Below are 15,373 nucleotides of genomic sequence, written 5' to 3'. Positions count from 1 at the left end.
TGTGAGAGGATTGAACTGTCTATCTACCACATAAAATATAATATTGTGCATGAGACATCCCCAGTAGATATCAGATATATAGAGAAACTTCCCAACAAAGAGAGAGAGAGAGAATTGACGGTATCAATAGGACAGTGATCGTCGTTGTGTAGCGGCGTTAGTGAGAGCACCGAGGGATACTGTGTGTATCGTCACACAATTGTGGCGGCAGCGTGCGCACCGGGAGGATACGGAGAGTATACCCGCAGGATTGCGGCTTGAGTGAGCACTGGGAGGATACGGTGTGTATACCCGCAGGATTGCGGCTTGCGTGAGCACTGATTGAGGTCGGTGTGTAATGGTAGATGCATTGGAACTGCTCTCCACCATGAGGAAGAGAGTAGCATAGTCTGGGCCAGATTGCCGTGAGACTATAAGGTGAGATAATAGGATGTGACATGGAATTCCTTAGTAATCAGTGAGTATTCCTAATAATCCTATAGATTTAGTGGTGTTTTTGATGATATGAGCTTGTATATTGCTAATTCCCCATCCCCAGAGAAGGTACCTAGGTACTGTGGTAAGTAGGCTCTGGGGAGGGAGATGGGTACGTTTCGGCTGGATTGGTGGTGTCTTGGTGAGCTGGTGATATCTGGTCGGAAAATCCAGTTGTTACAGCGTCTTAATAAGCTCTCCGCCAACATATATGCGTCTTATTTGTCAACATCAGCTTGGAACGTTGAAGACACTGCCTTCCGTTGTTGCTCTAGCATGCACAACAATGGGATAGCTTTTCTCAAACTACAGTCCTCCGTGCTGACTTCACGGGTGAAGACCTCAAAAGGACGAAGCATGTCTGTCAGACTTTTAACTAGGTCCCATTCCTCCGGCACTAGCCTCATGTCTTTAATAGCAGCAGACCGCATGGTAATGCTATTGAAATACTCATTGATTACCTTGTACTGCTCAAACAGACGCTCAAGCATGTAGAAGGTTGAGTTCCAACGTGTTGCCTCCTCCTGGATGAGTCCTTTGACTGGCACTCTACGGCCACGTTGAATGATCCTCATCTGCTTCTGGGCCCTAAAAGAATGGCTGAAATGTGTGTAGATTCTTCGGCAGATGGTCAGTAACTTGATGACTGTGTTTTCTTTTTTCAAGAAATCTTGAACAATAATGTTAATGCTGTGCCCCAAACACGGCACTCTGAAGTAGTCACCATCATGCATGGCCTTAACTATACTACTGACATTATCCGTGGAAACATAACCAACCATGCGACCTCTTGGCACCAGCCATTTAGAGACCTCACTCTTAAAGTCCTCCAAAATGTTTGCTGAAGTATGAGATTTCTCCATGGCAAACATGGCTACTGTTGCATGTTTCCGAGTAGCTTGAAAGGTTGTGCCACTGTCAACACCAGCCGACATCTTTTCTCTAACCCCTGCAAAAGAGACCCTGTGTGCAGTGATGCACATGTAATCCACGGCTTGGCAACTGGTCCACATGTCTGTTGTCATGTGGATAGTGTGAACAGCACTCTTCTGCAAAGCTGGCCCGATCAATTCCAGCACATCTTCATGTAGTGCGGGAACCGCAACTCTGGCAAAATAGGACCGGCTAGGAACCTTCCATTTAGGGCAGACTGTTGCCACAAATACTATAAAACCCACCCCTTCCACAAAAGAAAAAGGGAGAAGGTCCAGCTCTAGCATTTTAGCCAGATTTGCGTTATACAGATGGGTGGTTGCATTCAAATGGCGCCTCCCACCAAAACATGCTTTTAATGGTGGTCTGGACCGTTTTACGTGATGATGATGATGATACAGACTTCTTCAAACCAGTTAGGCTCATTGATGTACTTTTCCGCATTAGTGTCTCTCCCAGACACTTAGTGTGGCACATACATGTTGCTGGGGTAGAGGGTGTGGGCGCTACCACTGCAGTGCTGCTGCCAGGGGTACTTGGTTTACCAGAAAAAATGTCTGTCGCTTCTTCGCTTCCCCCCTGCACGATCAGCTCCTCGTCATCATCAGATGCAATATGAATGGATACGTTTGGATTTGTTGTACATTTGTATTCCCGGATCTTCCTTAGGTGCGCCTCCCAAATGATAGTGTGGTGTACCATAGTTGGTACCAAGCTTACCCCGACTGACTACAGTTTTACAAATCGAACAAACAACCATGTTTTCTGCCTTTTTTCTAACACTAAAGAAGTCCCAAACTGGGGACTGGAGATGTCTCCTGGTGCTGGAGGTGCTACTTTCAATGCCAGATGAAGTGGAGGATGGGCGTGGCTGAATTTGACTCTGTTGTGCACTTACAGTACCACTACTTGAGGTACTGGATGTCGAGCTGGATGGAGGTCCCTGCTGGCCCTTCTAACGAGAAAATATGGAAGCTGTAGGTTGTTTTGGTGTAGTAGTTAACTGTGTTGGTGGTGGTACCAGTGCCACGCCGCCCACATCCCGCTGAGCAGCAATTCGGGATAGGGTAAAAATGTCTGTCAGCTGCATGCTCGCTGGGGCTGGAGCGACGACTGTGATGACTGGGTCGTCATCAGACTGTTCATCAGCAGCAGAATACACCACTTCTTGCTCGTCATCATCATCACCCATAAGTGAAAGCCTTGCGGGAACCCTACTTTTAGGCTTAGCTACCTTTATTTGCTCATGGCGTGCCTCACTCTCAGACTGCATTGATGGGTTCCAATCAACATCAAGATCATCAGAAGGAAGGTGGCTTGAAGAAGAACTTGTAGTAGTAGCCCCCCCTTTACTTTTTTTCTTGCTGGGGATCTGGAAGACAATGGATCATCATCAGGAGGAGTGGCTTCCGAGGATGATACCTCCGCTTGAATACCGATTTCCTGATGTGCCCCTACTTTTGGACGAACAAGCATTGTGGGCAGTTGTGCCGCTCCATGCGCCTTTAGTTGCGCCTCTCCATGAGCCTCTACTTGCTCCTCTCCTTGCGCCTCTCCTTGCGCCTCTAATTGCGCCTATCCTTGCGCCTCTCCTTGTGCATGTACTTGCGCTTGTACTAGTTGCACCTGTGGTTGTCATTGCGGCTGTGGTTGTTGAACACACGTCAGATGAGTTTCACCCTGCGTTGATTGGATGCTACTCTCTTGCGATGAGCCAACATCACTGGTCGATGGTGATTGAGCAATTAAAATGGCTGCCTATGCAGCACTCATGGGCTTGAACCTAACTTGGCATTGTGGCACTGAGCCCAATGAAGCAGAGGTGCTGCTCCCAGCTTGGTACCCGGCAGACACCGCTGCTGCTGCAGGCATAGTTTTTTTCCCCAAAAAAGGTGTCTGTGGGCACACCAGTCTCCTTGGTAGGTGGTGCCACTTGCTTCTTCTGCTCCTTCTTACTGCCAGTGGCAACTTTTTTCGTAGGACGGAAAGACAAAAAATAAAAATTGCAATTCTAATCCAAAATGTATGTTTAAATTAATAGAAGAGAGACCTCACAGAGAAAGTTGGTCCATGCACCACTGAGTACCCCTGGGCATAATGGATGAAAGGCAAGCAAAGCAAACTGGGTGCAGGCCTGAGCACACTGCCTGGCTTCAAAATGGCCCCTTTACCCCCACCCACTTGGCCAGGCCCTGCCTGTCCCAGGCCTCAAAAAGGCCCCCACCCACATGGCCAGGACCCAACACCACCCCAAAAAGTCGACAAACACACAAAAATCACCACAATCCAATGCCATTCATGCCCTCAATGATGTTTAAATTCAAGACACCGCACAGAAAGACTTGGTCCATGCTCCACTGAGTACCCCTGGGCATAATGGATGAAAGCAAGGCAAACTGGGTGAAGACCTGAGCACACTGCCTGGCTTCAAAGTGGCCCCTTGACCCCCACCACATGGCCAGACCCTGCCAATACCAGGTCTCAAAATGGCCCCCACCCACATGGCCAGGCCCCAACACCACCCCAAAAAGTCGAAAAACACACAAGAATCACCACAATCCAATGCCATCCATGCCCTCAATGATGTTTAAATTCAAGACACCCCACAGAAAGACCTGGTCCATGCACCACTGAGTACCCCTGGGCATAATGGATGAAAGCAAGGCAAACTGAGTGCAGGCCTTAGCACACTTCCTGGCTTCAAAATGGCGCCTTGAACCCCACCCACATGGCCATGCCCTGCCTGTACCAGGCCTCAAAATAGCCCCTACCACATGGCCAGGCCCCAACACCACCCCAAAAAGTCAAAAAACACACAAAAATCACCACAATCCAATGCCATCCATGCCCTCAATGATGTTTAAATTCAAGACACCCCACAGAAAGACTTGGTCCATGCACCACTGAGTACCCCTGGGCATAATGGATGAAAGCAAGGCAAACTGAGTGCAGGCCTTAGCACACTGCCTGGCTTCAAAATGGCGCCTTGACCCCACCCACATGGCCATGCCCTGCCTGTACCAGGCCTCAAAATAGCCCCTACCACATGGCCAGGCCCCAACACCACCCCAAAAAGTAAAAAAACACACAAAAATCACCACAATCCAATGCCATCCATGCCCTCAATGATGTTTAAATTCAAGACACCCCACAGAAAGACTTGGTCCATGCACCACTGAGTACCCCTGGGCATAATGGATGAAAGCAAGGCAAACTGGGTGCAGGCCTGAGCACACTGCCTGGCTGCAAAATGGCCCCTTCACCCCCATCCACATGGTCAGGCCCTGCCTGTACCAGGCCACAAAATGGCCCCCACCCACATGGCCAGGCCCCAACACCACCCCAAAAATTTGAAAAACACACACAAATCACCACAATCCAATGCCATCCAGGCCCTCAATGATGTTTAAATTCAAGAAACCCCACAGAAACACTTGGTCCATGCACCACTGAGTACCCCTGGGCATAATGGATGAAAGCAAGGCAAACTGGGTGCAGGCCTGAGCACACTGCCTGGCTTCAAAATGGCCCCTTGACCCCCACCCACATGGCCAGGCCCTGCCTGTACCAGGCCTCAAAAGGGCCCCCACCCACATGGCTAGGCCCCAACACCAACCCAGAAAGTCAAAAAACACATAACAATCACCACAATCCAATGCCATCCATGTCCTCAATGATGTTTAAATTCAAGACACCCCACAAAAAGACATAGTCCATGCACCACTGAGTACCCCTGGGCATAATGGATGAAAGCAAGGCAAACTGGGTGCAGGCCTGAGCACACTGCCTGGCTTCAAAATGGCCCCTTGACCCCCACCCACATGGCCAGGTCCTGACTGTACCAGGCCTCAAAATGGCTCCCATCCACATGGCCAGGCCCTAACAACACACAAAAAGTCAAAAAACGCACAACAATCACCACAATCCAATGCCATCCATGCCCTCAATGATGTTTAAATTCAAGACACCCCACCGAAAGTCTTGGTCCATGCACCACTCACTACCCCTGGGCCTACTGGCTAGTGTGGCTTTACAGGCACCCCAAAATTGTAAAAAAATCCAGTTATAACAGTGAGCTAAAATTACATGACATAAATGAGATTTAAGTTCAACAAAACTCACAGAAACAGTTCTATCATGCACCCATGACTAACCCTGGGCTACTGGATACTGTGGCTACCCACAATATATATTTTTTTAAAGTTGTGAAAAAGTTTTAAAATTGTAGTTGTAGCAACTGCAATGCTCCAAAACAAACAACACCAACTTACTTGTAAAATCTCAAATCCAAAAGTGATCCCTTCCAAAGTCCAAAAAGTCCTCAAATACAAATATCCAGCAGCAGCCACAAAAAATTAATACTTCGAGCTCCAGATCTAAATGAAAAGTGACCAGGACATGGACAAAGCAATGGGAGGAGCCTGCTGGACAGGAACAGGAAGTTGGAGACTCTGGGGCACTTCCTTCCTCCAACCCCCTCCAAAAATGAACTCCTTGCACAAGAAAGTGCAGCCAAATGTCAATCTGAGGAGTTATTCTGATCAAAATTATCATTTTCATGAGGTTTATGCGGCCTGCGGTGGATTTCTTGTGCAGAATTGCAAAATTTTGCAAGTTCGGGAAAGCAAGCTGTTCAAATATCCCGCAGGTAGTCAGCTGTGTGCCGCCTCTACATGTTCACAATTGTTTACGCCCGCGATACGTGATTGCGGGCCCTTATGAAGTACTCACGTTGTCAAACTCTTGCTGTGCACGATGGCAGGCCGCGATGACGTACTCGCGTTGTCAAACTCTTGCTGTGCAAAATGGCGGGCCACGAGGATCATACTCCCGGTCATAGTTGGGAAAGGTCGGGAAGACGTTTGATACCGCTAGTGTGTGGTGCAGGGCCTGTTCTCATGCGTAAAGCTTCAGAGAGCAAGCAGGGCAGCAGGAGAGGAGAAAGCAGCCTAAGTGGTCACAGGAACTACAAGGGGATCACACTCGAGAAAATCATGGATGCAAAGACCTCCCCGAAGTATTAAAGCTAATTTTCGACGGCAGAGACGGGGTTAAAGCACACTTGCTCAGCCTCGACCGTGCTCACTAATGTTTTGGGCTGATTAAACGTTACTGAATTTGATCTTCAACTCGGGCACCTGCTTTATATCTGTAAGTGCTTCCTGTTGAGGTTTAATTTTTGTGCCAGGCACCTCGTGCCAGAATGAATCCTGCCCTGCATAGTTATCTACGAAGATGCCACCGTTTTGTGCAATACCTCTACTCAACTGGATTAATTTTACTGGCTAATCAGTAAGTGCTACCTCGTCGGGTACATGTATAGTGTGTTTCCTACACGGCAGCTGCGTAAAGGGCCAGAAGATTTGCCTCCAGTGACCTTGTGTGCCTGTAACATTGCCACTGCGTCAAAACGGGCGCCGAGGTCCCTTGAGTGAGCTGTCCATCATAGTTGGAAAAGGGCAGGAAGACGTTTGATACCGCTAGTGTGTGGTGCGGGGCCTGTTCACATGCCTATTGTGTAAAGGGTCAGAGAGCGAGCAGGGCAGCAGATGAGGAGAAAGCAACCTCCTGGTCACAGGAACTACAAGGGGATCACGCTTGAGAAACTCAGGGATGCAAAGACCTCCCTCAGGTATTACAGCTAATGTTAGGTGGCAGAGACGGGGTTAAAGCACACTTGCCAGCCTCGACCATGCTCACTAATGTTTTGGGCTGATTAAATGTTACTGAATTTGAGCTTCAACTAGGGCACCTGCTTTATATTTGTAAGTGCTTCCTGTTGAGGTATCATTTTTGTGACAGGAGCCTCATGCCAGAATGAATCCTGCCCTGCATAGTTATCTACGAAGAAGCCACAGTTTTGTGCAATACCTCTACTCACTGGAGTACTTTTTCTGGCTAATCAGTAAGTGCTACCTCGTTGGGTACATGTACAGTGCTTTTCCGACACTGCAGCTGCGTATAGGGCCAGAATATTTGCCTCCAGTGACCCTGTGTGCCTGTAACTTTGCCATCACCCCAAAACGGGCACCGAGGTCCCTTGAGTGAGCTGTCCATCATAGTTGGAAAAGGGTGGGAAGACGTTTGATACCGCTAGTGTGTGGTGAGGGGCCTGTTCACATGCCTCCTGTGTAAAGGGTCAGAGAGCGAGCAGGGCAGCAGGTGAGGAGAAAGCAGCCTCCTTGTCACAGGAAGTACAAGGGGATCACACTCGAGAAAATCAGGGTTTCAAAGACCTCCCTCAGGTATTACAGCTAATTTTCAATAGCAGATATGGGGTTAAAGAACACTTGCACAGCCTCAACACTGCTCACTAATGTTTTGGGCTGATTAAAACATTACTGAATTTGAGATTCAACTCGGGTACCTGCTTTATTTATATCTGTAAGTGCTTCCTGTTGAGGTTTAATTTTTGTGACAGGAGCTTTGTGCAAGAATGAATCCTGCCCTGCATAGTTATCCACGAAGATGCCACCGTTCTGTGCAATACCTCTACTCAACTGGAGTACTTTTACTGGCTAATCAGTAAGTGCTACCTCACTGGGTACATGTATAGTGCTTTTCCTACACTGCAGCTGCGTAAAGGGCCAGAAGATTTGCCTCTAGTGACCATGTGTGCCTGTAACTTTGCCATCGCACCAAAACGGGCACCAAGGTCCCTTGAGTGAGCTGTCCATCGTAGTTGGAAAAAGGCAGGAAGACGTTTGATACCGCTAGTGTGTGGTGCGGGGCTTCTATGCGTGTTCACATGCCTCTTGTGTATAAAGGGTCAGAGAGCGAGCAGGGCAGCATGTGAGGTCACAGGAATGGGGATTGCGCTAGAGAAACTCAGGGATGCAAAGACTTCCCTCGGGTATTACAGCAAATCTTCGATGGCAGATACGGGGTTAAAGCGCACTTGCCCAGCCTCGACCGTGCTCACTAATGCTTTTGGGCTGATTAGCGTTACTGAATTTGAGCTTCAACTCGGCCACCTGCTTTATTTATATCTGTAAGTGCTTCCTGTTGAGGTTTAATTTTTGTGACAGGAGCATTGTGCCATACTTGTAACTATTCCCTGACCCTGCTTCGAGGGTAGGAGCAGGGTCAGAGAATAGTTGCAAGTAGGCAACGAGCTCTCTGGAGGCGCCGCTCAGGAAGCACTTACAGGGTTACACAGCAGGTGCCCAAGTTGAAGTTAATTTCTTTGTAACCATTTTGTAAATGGTTACAAAGAAATTAGCTTCAACTTGGGCACCTGCTGTAACCCTGTAAGTGCTTCTCATGTACTGAAGTTTTGGAAAATCCGTCCTGCTCGTGGATTTGTGGATTTTTCTGCAATTTCGCGAGATTCGTGGATCGCAAAATTGCAGAAAATCTGCAAATTCCACAAGTGGAATGGAATTTACGGCCATACTTACAGAGGAGGTGTCACACAGACCGTAAAAAAAATATGAACCAATACTAAGTAAACCTAGTATCCATCCACCACTATTTCACATAAGGACAATGGAAGGATTAGACTCTCTCTAGCAATAGAATTAACTAACTTCAGTTCTCTAAAGCAAACTCTTACATTAATCAGCCCAAGCTAACGCAAAGTTGCAAACAAGTAAGAGTAGTGCCGAGCAAATGTGTCCTATAATCACAGAAGATTTTGAAATGTAATTTACCTGCAATGTAAGCACCAGTAATCATATTATTAGTGAAACAATGATACACAATACTTATACTACTATACATTAGCTACTCACCAAGTCCCACAACCTCGACACCTAGCAGGTCCAACATGTCCCGCTCCCGGTCTAGGATGTCGGACCACCGGTGGTCCAGCTGGTTGTGGGTGTATTGGATCCCAGAGCATTGAAACACTGCCCAGCACACCTTCGCCCACCGGCGGTGACGCTCCTGGGTAAGGTACCCGGAGCCTGGCGTGCCTCCTGCTGCCAAGGTCAAGGGGAGGTGGCGCTGGATTAAAAAAACAAGGGTGGCCACCTCCGCCTCTCCAAAAAGCTGCCGGGCCTGCACCCCTGCAAGGTGCATTCTTCCACAAGGCAGCCGGCTCTTGGGCACAGGCGCCTTGCCCTTTGATCCAATACTGCTGCCCTTGGCCATGATTTCTGGGGTGGAGACGGAAAAGAAAAGTTAGAACAGAAGGAAAAAAAGTTAGGGGGAAGAAGTAGGAGCTTAAAGAAAGAAGTTTAATAAAACAGTAGAAATGTAAAAAAAACATAGTAAAAGTAGAAATAACATGAAAAATAAAGGATTGTAAAGATTAGTTAAGTATAAAAATCTAGGCCCAGAACCACAGCATAGAGTGAAAAAACAAGATGGCTGCGCCCATCGTGACTGTGTGGGTAAATTTGTGCGATATTTTCCGCAAGAATGCACTAGTCGACACGAACAAGTAAATATCGTTCCCAAATATGACGCTGCGCGAACACGCTATACACAACCCGGACAGAAAATAAGGCATCGCGACCGGGCCGGACAATTGAAAAAACAAGATGGCCGTGCCCATAGGCGACCGCATGGATTAGTTTGTGAGCTACTATCCCTGAGCACGCAAACAGCGCCCCGAACACGCACAACGCGCTCCCGAAAAAGAAAAACGCATCGCAAACAGGCGCGACAACCAGCTACGCACGCTTGCAAAGCTAAGTGTAGCTTGCGTAGTGCACGAACATCTTTGTGAAGCTTCGTGTAGCGAAACTACGGGCACTACGCCAAGGCCTAGTCTATGGCAAAGGTTATGGGGCAACTGTTGACTTTTATTGTAATATTAATCTTCAGTCAATCTCCAAATTAATTCAGTTATTTTGTTTGCGGGTCTGTCTTTGTCTTGGGTATTTCTTTAGAAGCAGCCAAATCTACATGTATATGTTTCTTTTTGGGCACTACCATCATCGCACATACATTTTTTTAATTGGTGCTTGTAAGAAACTTATAAGAGCATTTGTAGGATAAGCTTGATGATGATCGACTTTGTCTGGTTTCTATTTGTAGTAACGGATGCTGCTTTTTGGCCTTGTGGTCCTGGCAAGAATGCTTCTGGAACCTTCTGGCGTCCATTTTCTCTTCTTGTTGTTATTCAATTGGTTTCTCTTTTGCCATGCAAATTGTAATAGAGTAGCTTCCTTTCCCACAACGTTTGCACGTCTGTCCTATGGTTGGACATTTACCTTCAATGGGAAAAGATAACCCACATGGGAAACACAGCTTTTCTTTCTTTGAATACATTGACTTATGTGCATCTACCTTGTGCTTCCTTAGCATGATCATTGCTGATTCACTCTTTGCTGTTCCAGCTTCCACATTGGCAGCTTGTTGAGCCGCTCTTTCCTCACCTCTTGCAACCATTAATATTATCTCTAAACTGAGTGTCTCTCTCAACATGTATCTTCTGAACAAGTCCAAAAGACAGCCATTGACTCCGAGGTGCATGACTTCTTTGTCATTAAACTAATGAAACTTACAGTGTCTTTCAACAAACGCATCCTTCATTTCACCAGCTTGCTTTCCGCTTGATTGAAAAGGTATCTTTCATAGTAATTGTTAGACCTGGCACCATTGGCGTGGGTCTCCCTTCCAATTTTTTGCTATTGCCTCCTATTCTTTTGCTATGTTTTGCTGGTCTAGATGCTTTTGGCTCTTTACCACTGCTGTTCAGAGACAAAGTGCAAGTGCTCCTTGTTGTAAAATGGTGTAATGGATTAGTGGCTCCATGATTTGCTTATTTGATTTACTTGTCAGACCCTAGTACAGTGCACCATGAGTACCCAGGGCCTTTAAATCAAATGCTGGCGGGCTTGCAGCACTGATTGTGCCACCCACAGAAGCAGCTTGTAAAATATGGCTCTGTGCCATTGCAGAGCCTGTGTGCAGTCAGGGACTGCCATGTCGACTTGGCAAGTGCACCCACTTGACGGTCCCTAAACCTTCTGGTAGACAGGGGACCATCGGCGATACTTATTTTGCTTGACCTGTCTGCCGCTTTCGATACGGTTAACCATGGCTTTTTTCGGACCCGTTTAGAAGAGGTAGGAGTAGAATGCACTGTCCTGGACTGGTTTCGATCCTATCTATCTGGCAGGTGTCAGGCAGTGGCTCTTCCACCGTTCCAAACCGGCCTTCACTAACATCTGTCATGGGGTACCACAAGGATCTGCCATCAGCCCAATTCAATTTGAGTCCACTGATTAATATTATTCGGGCTCATAATGTGAAATTGATAAACTATGCTGATGACACCCAGATCATTCTGTCCCTTCAGGGAACCCAACCTAATGCCTTGGAGGATTTTCATGCTTGTATGCACGACACTGTGCAGTGGTTACGAAATAATTCTCTACAATTTAATTTGGATAAGACTGACATTCTACTCTGTGCAGTTGGGAAGGTTCCTCTGCCTCTTCCTCACAATTTTTGGCCTCTTGGTACATCCACTCCCCTGGAGCCATCTAAGAGGGTGCGAAACTTGGGAGTCTTGTTCAATGCCAACTTGTCACTGGAGACGCAAGTGAATAAGACGGTGGGGTGCTGTTTTGGTATTATCAGAGCGTTGAAAAAATCCTTCCATTGCTTCCCATCTCAGTCAGAGCCTTGATAGTATGAGGCACTATTTTAAGCAGACTTGACTATTGCAACGCCTTACTGCTGGAGTCCCCCAAATATCTGATTCAGTGACTGCAACATGTTCAGAATACAGCAGCAAAATGAGCTCTGTCTAGACCACAAGGTTTTTCTGCCTCAATGTGTCTAGCTGATCTACACTGGCTGCCGGTGCAGCAGAGAATATATTTCAAATCCCTATGTATGGGGTTTAGGGCTCTGCATGGATTTGGTCCTAAGCCGCTACAGAATAAATTGGTCTAGTACATTCCCACCTGGAGCCTCCAATCCTCTTCTGCCTGTCTGGCAAAGTTCTCCAGGTTCAACAGGGTCAGATTGGGAGGAAGAACTTTTAGTATTGCCACCGCAATACTTTGGAATGAACTGCCACTTGAAATCAGACAATGTAGTACCTTGTCCTTGTTTAGAAAAAGGATCAAAACGTGGCTGTTCCCCAGAAATTGATCCTGTCATCTCTGAGTACTGCTTATTTTAGACTCTGTCCTCCTCGCTCTACGTTGGTCTGTGTTCACACATTATTTGCGCCAGAGTACCCGTAGGGTGTTTGTTGCGCTGTATAAATGCTATATACAATACATGGTAGGTTTGATTTGATTTGATTTGAATATGGGATTTATATAGCGCACAAATGCCCAAAGGTCTCTATGGCGCTGTGCGGAGGGCTGTACCAGGGATTCAGATAGAGATGGTTAGTTTGAAAATAGCCATTGTCTTTAGCAACTTTCTGAATCCAATCAACATTGGGCAGCTTTTAATATTTAGCTGGAACGAGTTCCAAAGCCTCACTATGCCCAGGACAAAGCTTCTTCCTCCTCAGCAAGCTTTTTAAAGTTTGGGTTTCTGGAGGAGTTTTGTTATGTGCTGATTGTAGATGTCTTGATGGAAGATACCATGTAAGGTGTTTTTTCAAGAATGTTGGTCCGTTTCCAAAAAATGCTTTGTACGCCAGACATAAGGATTTAAACTCAATTCTTTTTTTCACGGGGAGCCAGTGGAGTTTTTTTTAGACCTTCTGAGATGGACTGAAATTTAGGGATGTTCAACAGGAGTCTGGTGGCTGCATTCTACACCTGCTGCAATTTAAGCAGATATTGTTTTTGAAGGCCTAGGTATAAGGCGTTTCCATAATCCAGTCTTGTCATGGCCAGCACCATCACAAATGTTTTTTCTCCTTCCAGAGGGATGAAAGTGCGCATTTTACAGATGGATTTTAGAGTTAGGAAGACCTGGGAGATGACCTTATAAATCTGGTGTTGGAAGGTAAGTTTGTCATCGAAAATGATGCCCAAATTCCACACTTTATGGACTGGGGTGGGGTGATCTCCATACTGGGAGGCCACCAGTTCTTTGACCAAAAGGAGGTATCAGATCCTAATAGGAGAACCTCTGTTTTAGTCCAGTTGAGTTTTAGACAGTTTGTGTCCTTCCCTTAATTTTATGTGTGACATGCATTGGCTAAAGCGGTCAGCTGGTTCCTCAAGGCTGCTAGATATGGACACCACATTTTGGGTGTTGTCTGCGTAGGAGATCAGTGTGAAGCCGAATTGCCCGATGATTTTGGCTAAAGCGGTCACATATAGGTTGAATAGGGTGGGGCCTAATGAAGAGCCCTTGGGTACTCCACACGGCAGAATAAACTGCTCTTCGCTGAATTTGCTGATCGGAACATATTGATACCTGTAGTTTAGATAAGATTTGATTAGCTTGAGGGCAGAGTTCCTGACTCCTACCTCTTGGAGTCTTTTGATTACAGTGTTATGATTATGTTGTCAAATGCCACCGATGGATCCAACAGTATCAAGGCGGCCTTGGCACTTGTGTGTAATATTGCCCGTATCTCCTCTACTGCCATGATCAGGGCAGTTTCTGTCCCATGCCCTTGTCGGAACCCATATTGGGAAGAATCCAACAAGTCTGCTGAGGAAATGAAGGTCATAAGTTGGAAGTTGAGACTTTTTTCCAGTACTTTAGCTGGGAAGTGAATACTCGCAACTGGTCTATAGCTACTGTTGTTGGTAGGATCTAGGTTGGGTTTTTTCAACAGGGGAAGAATTTAAACTATCTTCCATGAATCTGGAAAGATATCTGTTGTGATGATTAGTTTAAAAAGTGTGCTAAGTTGTTCACTGATATTATCCTGTGCCATATGATATATTTTTGGAGGACAGGGGTCTGAACGTGCTCCAGATGTTATTGAGTTAATTACCTCGAGATCTGTTCTATATTTGGTGACATGAAATAATTGTAGGAAATTAATGGAGCATTGGGGGGAATAACAGAGGAGGCTGCCGTTCTGTTATTCTGGTCTGTGAGGGATTTGAAAATAGAATGCACCTTGTCCCTGAAATACCTTGCGAGTTGATTACAGAATGCCACACTGTGATCATTTTGTTGTGGTTCAGGCAATTTGACTAATTCTTTTTTTCAAATTTTTTATTTTAAATACCTATAGAACCAATTTACAATAATATTTAACAATTCATGAATATATATGCTCTACCTTATAAAACATGTCATAATGCATAATTTAATAAATATAAAAGAAACTATTAGTATATTTTGGCATGTGTGGCAATTCATAAGTATACTAATATAGAATTTGCTAAAAGCCTAATAAATAGACAGTACTTTACAGAGGGAAGGCATTATACAGGGAGTTGTAAAAACAAGGTGGTTACCGTAGCTTAAAACACATACGACTCATGATTTGGATAGGGTATCAGTCCCATCTAGATGTCTACCCCACTCCCACTCTCCTGCTGGTGACTGGACACTGAATGCTATCTCTCCACCTAGCTAAGGGTGCCCAGATTGCCAGCCCCAGCTTTCTCGCCTTCCTACCCCAGCTTCAATATAGTGCAGACTCCTGGTTATGAACCCCTCAGAGGCGTCCTAACCACAATTGGAAGGTGGGAGGTTCCACATCCTTTCATCTCGATGCTAACAGTATCCTGAGGACCGCTACACACAATGCAAGGAAATATTCTTCCTCCATGTCTAAGCCCAAACTATTGTCGTGACTCAGAATCATCAGGGTAGGGGATAGGTTGATCTTTTGCCCTAGCAGCCCCTCCCAGAACTTTACCATCTTTTTTTAACTGATAGTAACCTATCACAATCGTAGTGGCCATCTCTCAAAGTTCTTGGAAGAGAGGCAGGTTCTGAATGATACCCAGTCCGGGTTCAGGCCCATGCAAGGTACAGAGTACGCTCTCCTGCTGGCAGCCAAAGTACTGAGGGCTGCAGCTGATGAAGGTAGGATGGCGGCCTTGATTCTGCTGGACCTGAGTGCCACGTTCGACACGGTCTCCCACGACCTTCTATTAGAAAGGCTAAGGGAGGCCGGGGTCGGAGG

This window comes from Lissotriton vulgaris, chromosome 11 (genome assembly GCF_964263255.1).
Source record: "Lissotriton vulgaris chromosome 11, aLisVul1.2, whole genome shotgun sequence".
Taxonomy (NCBI): domain Eukaryota; kingdom Metazoa; phylum Chordata; class Amphibia; order Caudata; family Salamandridae; genus Lissotriton; species Lissotriton vulgaris.
This window is presented reverse-complemented; position numbering follows the sequence as displayed.